Raw genomic sequence first — 11,103 nt, 5'->3', positions numbered from 1 at the left:
GACACAGTCGATCCCATCATTTCACAACTTATCCATAAAAATTACAACGCACTCACACATTGTTACTCCCGAACACACAGAGCACCCAACATTAGTGAGGAACATAAACAGATTCTTCACACACTAGGTAATTACAAACACATAGTCATTAAACCGGCAGACAAGGGGGGTCAAATTGTCATTCAGGACAGGAACAACTACATTTTAGAAGCCAACAGACAGTTAAATAACACCATTTATTACAAACCACTCCACTCTTCAATGCAAGCGGACACACAAACATTAGTTAGGAACATTACAACCACATTACACACACAGAAATTCATCACAGCAAAACAGAAATCCTACCTGGACGGTCCCGATGAACCCAGGCCCCGCCTCTTTTATCTGCTCCCAAAAATTCACAAACCCCCGGAGGCGTGGACGGTCCCCTTTGTGGTTCCGGTCGGACGTCCCATTGTCAGCGACTGCGGTTCAGAGACTTATGCCATAACTGAATACATAGATCACTTCATCAACCCTTTAGCTAAACTCCACCCCTCCTACATCCAAGACACATACCACTTTGTTCAGAAAATAAAAAACCGTCAGGTACCCGGTCACACACTTCTCTTTTCCATAGACATTGACTCTTTATACACCAATATTGAAACTCCACTTGGTCTAGCTGCAGTCAAGGACATTTTTCAGCAATACCCGAACCCATCCAGACCTGACAATTATATTTTACAGTTACTACAGATAACCCTCACACGCAATGATTTTACATTTAATGACCAGCATTATCTCCAGTTGTGCGGCTGTGCGATGGGTCGGAAATATGCTCCCTCATATGCTGACATCTACCTGGCCCACTGGGAGAGAACAGCTTTTAGCAAATTATCCACCAAACCCCTCCTGTATTGCCGGTACCTGGACGACATCTTCGGCCTCTGGGACGGCACACCGGATCAATTTTCACAATTCATTGCCACACTTAACTCACATCACCCCAAAATAAAATTGAAACACAACCTACAACCCGACTCTGTTGAATTTCTGGACACACGTGTGTTCTTCCGTGCCTCCAGTGACCGAATCAAGCTTTTAGCCACAAAGGTCCATTTTAAGGAGACTGACCGTCACGCCCTCCTGCACAAATCCAGTTATCATCCGAGGCATACGTACAGAGGCCTGATCAAATCCCAGCTGATACGCTTCCACAGGATCTGCACCTTCCCGGAAGATGTGGAGGAGGCCACGAAAACTCTCTTTAGTGCGCTGAGGCCTAGGGGTTACTCGAGACGCTTCCTCAGGAGTGTTAAGGCGGAGGTCAGCCGGACTTTTAAAGACCAGTATCATCACGTCGTCCCCCGGCAGCCGGACCCGAACCTCGTCCCCTTAGTACTCACCTATTCGGAGACCCTTAGAGGCCTCCTAGGGCAGGTAAAAACCAACTTTGAGGGGACGAGGAGGGATTGTGAGGCGCTGGGGGACTGCCGGTTGATCTCCGCCTTTCGCCGCAACAAAAATTTAAAGGACATTTTAGTACATTCAAACTTAAATAATAAAAAAACACAGCCTGGGGGAGCGTCTCGAGGCCTGGATATTGGTTTTATCTCTCTCCCCCACATTTTTAATCCTTATGCCAGAACAGGAGTAAACCCAGGGCAGACCTTCCAACCAACGACCCAGAATGCAGTGTATGCAATCAGGTGCAAGGCCTGCCACAAATTTTATGTGGGGGAGACCGTGGGTACAATAAGAAATAGAATAAAACAACATCTATACAGAATACACAGCGATAGGGGTACGAGTGTCCTGTATGTACATTTTAATCTCCATGGCCGCCACAATATTCAGAGTATGGGTCTGGAGAGCAACAGGGATTGGACCATGGGGCAGAGACGAGCGGCGGAGAGGAAGTGGATCCATCTTTTAAGAACAATAGACCCTGCTGGTCTCAATGAGAAATATGGTTGATGGATCCACTTCCGTTTGGTAACGGTTAAACCTTTTTGAAGCATTCACTAGGGATGCTGTCCTCCTGGCTCCGCAGGGGCTGCCCAACTATTTTAATAAGGATTCCGGATGAGGGACCCCCGACAGCTGCGACTCTTTATTATCTTATGTTGTACATATTTTTTATTAATTTTATTAATTATCTATTATCTTTTATTCCTTTAATTGGTTTTAACTTATTATTACATATATGAATTTGATTTCTAAATAAAAGGCGAGTTCTTTCTATGGGTTCTTGACATTGCTTATCACTAACTTGTTTTATTATACTCTTATTACGTATGGAGTTTTTATTGCATGGTGTGTTTGTTTTATTTTTTAGTCATTTTAGAACTCCATTTGCGGTGACTCTAATACAGCAGTTGGATTTTAGCACTTGGAACCCCATAGGAAGAAACCGCATTTTTAACAGGATTTTTAATTAATATATTAATTTTATGGGGGTGGGAGCCAGGTTTGGTGGTGTGCGTGTGTGTGTCTGTGTGTGTATGTGTGTAGATATGTGTATATATATATATATATATATATATATATGTATGTGTATGTGTATGTGGGTGTGTGTGTATATATGTGTTTAGCAGCTGTCGGGACGGAGAAACCATGCCACTACCCCTCTTGAGCTTTTTAGGACCTTTTTACCTAAACCGGAACCTTCACCAACTTTTAATAAACGTATTACAACACATCGGGGGGGTGTCTTTTATTAAATGTCCTGCTTTTATTGTTATTTATTATTTATTATTTATAACCAAGGACTGGAGGGATGGAGGAAGGTCTCGGGTGTTTTTATAACTCTTTTATCTGTTTGCATGTTTTATATGATCTTATTAATCTATCTTTTATGATGATGCTTTTACATTGTTTTAAGTGTGTGACTATGTGTGGTTGTATATATGTTTTATGGTTTTTAGCACTTATAGCACTTACCTTTTATAGCACTTCTTTTCACCTAGGACCGATCCTCCTCTCTCTCTCTCTGGTTAGCTTTTAATCCTTTTCCTCCAGGACTTAAGGGACCACCCGCGGATGAGGTTCTTGCAGGCCCTGCCAAGCAGGAGGCCCTTGATAATAATGATAAAACCCGCCTCCGAATCTGCCCTTGGGTCCAAACTCTGTATTTTATATCATTTTATATTATTTTTATGGGGCTTTTTAAGGGCCACTTTGGCCTTTTTAATAGGAGATATATTTTAATTCTTGGAATTATTTTAAGACCCCTGAGAGCCCGTGCCGCCCGGAGTGTCCTCAAAGAGGACACTGCGATCTTCACCAAACCTAACCCTAATGATCTGGTCTCTGGGGGTAACTAGTAAAGCAGCCTACAAGCTTCTGAGCCTAGTCCCTGGGTGGACATCCACTATACCATGGGGTTAGGGACTAAGGTCCCACTCACATCGGCAAGTTTGAGTCCGTATCGTGCTAAAGCCAAAATCCCCCCCTCCCCAGTCCCCGGCTGGCCTGCACTCACATTACCTTTTTCCCAAACGCGCCCAAGCACGATTGCCCCTGGTGTGCACGTCATCACGTTGAAATACGACAACAACAGGCATGGCCCGACGTCATTATAAATCAATGTAGTTCAAATACATCATGTCTTCCTTTCAACTAAAAAACGTTTTTGGTCCTTTTAATCAGACATGGGATGTTTATTTACCTTGACAGTTTCGGAGGTAACTTCCTCCTTCTTCAGAAAGGTCCAACTGACAGCCGGAGCGGCACCTGTCAGATCCGGCAGACCGGGTGACCGGGTGACCGGGTGGCCGCACACCGCGCGGTGCCGTGGCCGGTGCCGACGCGGTGCCGGCCAGCACCAGGTCTGCCGGATCTCCACACACAGACTGCTGTACTTTCATTATAAACCGACTTTTGTTTATACGCGGTTGCAGCAGCACAACAGACAATGACACAGACAACATGGTTGATTATTGATTGCGCAACGCGGCCATTCACCGGTAATCGCGCTGCGCACATTAAACAATTTTGCAGAGGCAGGAGGAAAGTTGCATGATTTACATCCGCGCACTGCGTGCGTGACCGTGCATGTGCTCATGTACGCGCCCGTACAACAAAAAAAAAAAAAAAAATTAAATCCTAATTGGACAAGTGGGAACTGAATATATATAAAAAATTTAAAAATAAAATTAAATAATTAAAAATAAGAAAAGAACCTAAATTATTATGTCAAACTTGAAAAAATTATATCCCCGAGTCGGTGGAGGCATCCTCCCTTAAAAAGTAAGTGTTTTAGGGAGATGCTCTCTTAACCCCTCTCCCCCCAAATCCGGGCCTACAGGGGAATCAATCTGTTTAACTTTAATTTTGTTTTTTCTTGTTGTCAGTCCCTTTGTAATAAAGGTGTGGAGACTGGTGCTTGGACCTATGAAAAATGAATAAATTCCATCCACAGAAATGACAAGTTGTGGTCGTATTTATTATCACTATTGTGATTGACTGTATAAATGAATAAATAACTGTATTTATTACAGCCTTGGATGGGCGGCCGCCTTGCCCAGGAGTCACCTCTTCTTTATGTTGTGAACCCTGAAATGCAAACAAACATTGTAAATGTATGGTGTGCTTTATTTATGTGTATATATATATTGTGTGGTTTTTTACTGCATGTCAAGCACTTACCTCCACTGTGTCCGGAGGCCTAGGGTCCTCTTGTAGGTCACTCCTGAGTGAGGCGGACCGCCCACCAGGGCTCATGAACTGATATATTTATGGAAACATGAGTGTGATCATTTTATTGTATTTAATTGTTGGATTGTATTATGTATGTTTTGAATGAGGTAGATTTACATGTACTTACCTTTGCTCTGCCATCCGCCGCAGTGTCTTCTCCTCTCCTCTTTTCCAGTCCACACAATTACACACACATTTGGAGCGTGGGAGGCGACAGTGTGCAGGCACCTGTGCCAGTGCACCAAAACCATACTAAATGGTGATTTTAACCCCAACCCATTTCACCTAACCCTAAGCCTAACCCTAAGCCTAGACCAGAGCATGGCCCTAACCCTAAGGCCAAGCACAGCCCTAAGTCTTAGTGCCCTCTGGTGGCATAGCCCTAAGGTGGCATAGCCCTAGGCCTTGCTGCCCTCCGGTGGACAAGCTTGGTAAAACACCCAACCAAAATATAGCAAAATTTGACAAAGTGTCATGCAAAAAAAAGTCACCTTGAAAGGGGGTCCATTCAACTCCAAAGGGTCTGAAACATGCTCCTAACCACTTTCTGGAAGGTCCATTTGGGCTCTGACACTTAGAAAAATTTCAGCCCCAGACCGGACCTCATTGATTTTGAATGGGCGTCGTTTTTCGCCTGTAACTCCCGAACGGAAGGTCGTAGAGACTCGGGACCAAGCTCCGCCTGCCATAATTCGACCACCAGCTTTCCAACGGTGCAATCCCCGTCTCTCTACGACCGTTCTTGAGATACAAAAGTTTCAATGTATTTTTTGCAAGTCCCGCCCACTTCCCGACGTCACAGACAGTCGAGGTTGGGCTCGTTGGAAAGGTCTTGGTCGACTTTGGGGGGGTAGGACTTGGTTTCAAGTCGATAGGACCTTCCTATCCGGAGTTATTAGGAAAGGGGAAAAAATCCCCTGTAGTATTTACCCCTTTAACATCAGGAGTTTTACCCCCTTCAAATTCTCAATTAATCGCTTTATTCCCTATTATCCTAATATGCATATATTACAAAAGTGTAAAAATCATATTCTCATGACTGATTTCACTTAAATAACCAATGAAAACATGATTACATGTCACTAAAATGTGTCATACTTACCTACAATACTTACCTGTCACCTATTATAAATATATACCTATAATACTTACCGATCACCTACTGTAATTATATACCTATGATACTTACCTGTCACCTATTATAATTATATGCCTATAATACTTACCTGTCACCTATTATATTTATAGACCTAAAATACTTACCTGTCACCTATTATAATTATATACCTATAATACTTACCTGTCACCTATTATATTTATAGACCTAAAATACTTACCTGTCACCTATTATAACTATATGCCTATAATACTAACCTGTCACCTATTATAAATATTGACCTATAATACTTACCTGTCACCTATTATAATTATATGCCTATAATACTTACCTGTCACCTATTATAACTATAGACCTAAAATACTTACCTGTCACCTATTATAAATATGTTACAAAGGCACAACACTCATAACTTCGTCATTAATTTCAATTCATAAATTCAACTTCACTTCTTAGTGGAACTTTAAAGGTTTTAAAAAAAACAAAACAAAACAAAACAGCAGACTATAAATAGCGATAACATATATATTTACATATATTTATATATGTATATATATTAAAATATCCACATAAATTTAATTATTATTACCATTATATATATATATATATATATATATATACACACACACATATATATATACATATATACACACACATATATAGGGCACTGGATGTAAGTGGGCCATATATATATATATATACATATATATATATATACACATAATGTCTGACTTCGTTGTACTCGGCAAGGCCAACGCCTGAAGTTTTGTGGAGTCCTATGAGAGCAAGGCAGACATGGAGGCCTTCCTCCAGGACCCGGAGGTCAGGCTCCCCGTGTTTGCCACTACATACCTGTGGCAGGAGGGGCTCCTCCGAACCAGGTTTGATGTTGATGGTGTGTTGGTGGAGCTGGGGAGGCTGGAGGGGGTGAGGGCGCACATCCCCTCAATCACCCTCCCTCGAGCCAGCCCCTAACCATAAAGCCCCATTACCACATGCTCAAGAAGCATTTGCACTTGAGGGACTGCAGCCCTGCCACCAGGAAGGCATTCAAGCGTATCCATGGCTGCTGTCTCGCCCAGATAGCAGGTGGATATTTCTTGAATGTCTCCGTGGTACCAAGGGACCTGAAGGCGGCCAGCCACGTTGTGTTTGACGCCACCATCGCCCCCCACCATGCTGCGGAACAAGTCAACAACATCCGGGCAGCATTCATCGCGGCTCTGAGGGGATTGGACAGCAAGAATCTGGAAAGGGATTACATCCAAAAGAACAGCTTGGCCAACCCTGCCAAGTTTAATGTCCTAGCACAGGACCAGCACTTTGTGCTAGGACTTTTGGACAGGGCTGTCAAGGCTGTCGATGACAATCCCTTCACCAAATACTTGCTGGCCTTGTCCATGTTCGGACAAAAAAATCCTGAGGCCCTGGACTTGGCAGCGCTGGTGGACACACATCATCTCCTGCTCTGTGCAGACTGCGTGTACTCTCGTGCCAACAGAGAGCAATTTGGAGGTGATGTGGTCCAGGCACGGTGTGGAGAACATCATTGGGGAGAGGGGGGCAATCTACACTGCCCTGACTCTCAGTGAGTGTGCGAACTTCCAGAGCAATCTGGACGGCAGGGCACTGGATGTAAGTGGGGCACTGCTGAATGTGCTGTTTCAGGGGGAGGAGGACCGTGGGGTGCTGAACTTTGTTCAGATCTACACCGACTCCCCCCACACACACATGAGCGTGCCCTACAGACATCCAGTCAGTGGGGTTATCATGACCTGTAGCCTCCTCCACCATGAGGTCAACAAGGCCATGTACGCCAGGGCCCTGGAGTACATGGACCACATGGTGGACCTGGAGGTCAACTTCGCCAAACCCCTGCACTGCCGTCTGCAGCAGGTTAGGTTCTTCTGCCAGGACGACTGCCCCAGCGTGTTCGACCCGGAGGAGTTCTTCAGTGGCCAGGAGGACCTCCTGGCCAAGGAGCCCATGCTTGTTCCCTTTGTTGCCACAGGGGACGGCATGGGCCTCTGGGGTGTGGTCCAAGAGGCACTGAGCTACCTGAATGGTGTCCTCCAGACCGCCTACACCACGAGCCACGGTCGGGGCAGTTTCGAGCACTGCTGGAGAGCCTACCAAGCAGAACTTGCTCTGGAAGAGCTCATTTACGGGCACCCCCTGTCCCCGCATGACCACAAATTGTCTGTCTCGCTGGGCACCTGCTCCACCGGTGCCAAGAGTCAGACAAGAGTTAGGGGTTTCCTGGGTCTGGCACTGTGGAACGCCGCAGGTCTGCTGCCCTCCACTCACAAACTGGACCAGGGACCGCCGCAACCACCTCCGCATCCAGCGGATCTTCCGGTTGTGTGAGTCCCTGGGGGCAGCAGACTCCGTCGTGGGGCAGGAGCACTGGATGATGCTGATGGGGGATGTCTTCTGGGAGCCAGCGGAGCAGATTCCCCTGACCATACTGAAGGCAGTGGACTGTCCTTTCCCCTTCCGGGTGGTGGGAGCCCAGCAGGTCGACAAGTTCCTGGAAATGGTGGTCGAGAAAAAGGCCTTCCCATTTCCAGGGACGTTCGACAAGGCCAAGGAGCTTGTGGTCCGGTTGGGGAAGGACCCACTCCGCTACCTTCAGCTGGGGCTTCAGGAACTCAAGCTCCGCTGGTTCCCCCATCTGCACCTATGGGAGGCCAAGAACCTCCGTGCCAGCTGGGACCACAAGTCCCTCATCGAGCTCTATGATGAGGGCCGTGGGACCCAGCTGGCAACAAAGGTGGCTGTGGTGCAGGGGCATGTACTCCAGGAGATGGAGAGACGAGGGCTGTGCTATTGCCAGACGTTGGAGAGGTACAGGGAGCAGGGCATGCCATGGATGGAGAAGTGCATGACCCGGCTCCCTGCTACCCTCGACGCAGGGCAGAAGCTCAAAGCCCTCACTCTCCTGTCCTCCATCGCCTTCCTGGAGAACAACGATTTTGTCTCCTTCAAGGAGTTGGAGGCTCTCCCGAGGGATGTGCCCTTGACCACAGCCAGGATGCAGAGGCTTTTGCTACTCAGCAAATTCATGCTGCCCAAGGGGACGCTTATTAAGTTGTGGTGTCTCCACGAGACAATCCCCACCAGGCTGCCACCAAAGACCGCATCAGTCCCCGCTGTCCCCCAGGCCAAAAAGCCTCGTCTGGAGGAGGACAAGGAGGAGGAGGAGGAGGATGTCCAGGCTGTGGAGGAGAGGGATAAACCAGTGAACGTGGAGAAGCGCATGGTCAGGTTCGTCCCGGCCAATCTCCACCCTCACTGGTGTCCCAAGGAGGTGAGATTTGTCAGCCTGGACCGGGGCATGACACACCGGGCTGCATATTAAGCTTACCTGCGGAGCTGTGAGTCGCAGCTCATCCCAGCACGAAACTTTGACACCTTCTTGAGGAAGAGGCGGCATCTGCTGTCAAATTTGTAAATACAGTTACTTTCAATGAGTTTAGTACAGTTAGTTAGAGTTTGTTATATTGCTGTTTATTTGTTCTTTAGTTAGGTATTATTAGGTATCAGGTACAGTTAGGTATTCTTGTTATTGTTCATGATTCTGTAGTTAGAAATTTATTCCAAAAAAAAAAAGGCAGAGTCCTCACAAGGACTCTGCCTTGATGTGGCATGGGGGCTTACGTGCCTCGGTGGTCCCAGGGACTCTACCGGTTGGTTCTACCCAGCTGGCCTACTCCTACTTGGTAAGGCAGGAGAGGCACTACATGCACTACATACATACTCACCGTACACCTGCCACACAATGCACTACATACATACTTACCTTCATACTTACCTTCAAATTAGGGGGAAATTTGCCCAAGTGTCACAAAAAAAAGAGGGAAAAAAACCTTAAAAGGTTACCTTAAAAGGGGGGTCCAATCAACTCCAAATGGCCTGAAACGTGCACCTAACCACTTTCTGGAAGATCGATTTTTCAAAAAAAACTGAAAAAATCCACTTGCCTTTTCATTCTGAAAGACGATTGGTCGAGTGTTTTTTCGCCTATAACTCCCGAATGGAAGGTCGATAGGACCTTCCTATCCGGAGTTATTTCATTTTGTTCCCGTTTGTATAGGAATACACAAAGCCTTCATTTACACATTGGCAAGTAAGGGGTTAACAAAACCCTAACCCGTTATGCTAGGTTCAGGTTTATGCTAGTTAGCATTAGCATTAGCATCGGCTAAGTCGCTTCATTGGTTCAGCCCCGGTACTGTTAGCCTCAGCTCATGCCTGTGGAAGGATAAAACAGAATTAGCATTACCATTAGCATTGGCTAACTATGGTCCAATCAACTCAGAATAGCCTGAAACGTGCTCCTAACCATTTCCTGGAACATCGATTTTGCCGAGCAGACCCACTGACACTTAGAAAAATTTCACTTACTTTCTCATGCTGAAATCTGATTGGACGAGCGTTTTTCGCCTATAACTCCCAAACGTAAGGTCGTAGAGACTCGGGACCAAGCATCTGCCATAATTCTGCCACAAGCTTTCCAACAGTGCAATCCCCATCTCTGGAGATATGACCGATTTAAAAAAAAAAGAAAAAAAAAAGAAAAGAAAAAAAGAAGTCCTGCCCACTTCCCGACTTCCCCCCTCGTCGAGCTTGGTCTCGTTGGAATACATCTTATCTTTTTTCAGGCTTTACACAGCAGATAGGCCCTTTAGTGGGCCTCCCCCCCATGACCTGGGGTGTGGGGTGCCCGCTCTGCTCTCATTATGTTTTACTTAATTGACTCCACAAAAAAGAAGGCATCAGTTTTCTTCCCCTAACCCTGACCAGGAGGGCCTTCAGAGGGACCTCCACAAATACCATAGATGAGTAAAGTTAATTGATTATTTTCAAAACGCTCAAGTGAACTATGTTCCATTTACTTTCCAATCTACATGTGAGCCTGAATTGTCTCAACTTAGCAGACCAATTCGTCAATTCATCCAGAGAGACAGCACCAGCAGAAAGACATGCCATCACCCAGTTACAAAACAATCCCAACATTATCATTAAACCAGCAGACAAGGGCTCCTAAATTGTCATTTTAGACAAGCAGCAATACACTCTTGAAGCCCACCACCAGTCGGACAACATCAAATACTACTTTTTAATAAATTTGCAAAAATGTCTACAACACTTTTCATTTTGTCGTTATAGGGCACAGAGTGTAAATTAATGAAAGAAAAAATTAATTTAAACGATTGTAGCATCAGGCTGCAACATAACAAAAGTGAAAAATGTGAAGGGGGTCTGAATACTTCCTGAATGCACTGTAGATCCCTACG

This window comes from Myripristis murdjan, chromosome 6 (assembly GCF_902150065.1).
Source record: "Myripristis murdjan chromosome 6, fMyrMur1.1, whole genome shotgun sequence".
In the NCBI taxonomy this organism is placed as follows: domain Eukaryota; kingdom Metazoa; phylum Chordata; class Actinopteri; order Holocentriformes; family Holocentridae; genus Myripristis; species Myripristis murdjan.
Note: the sequence above shows the minus strand (reverse complement) of the source record.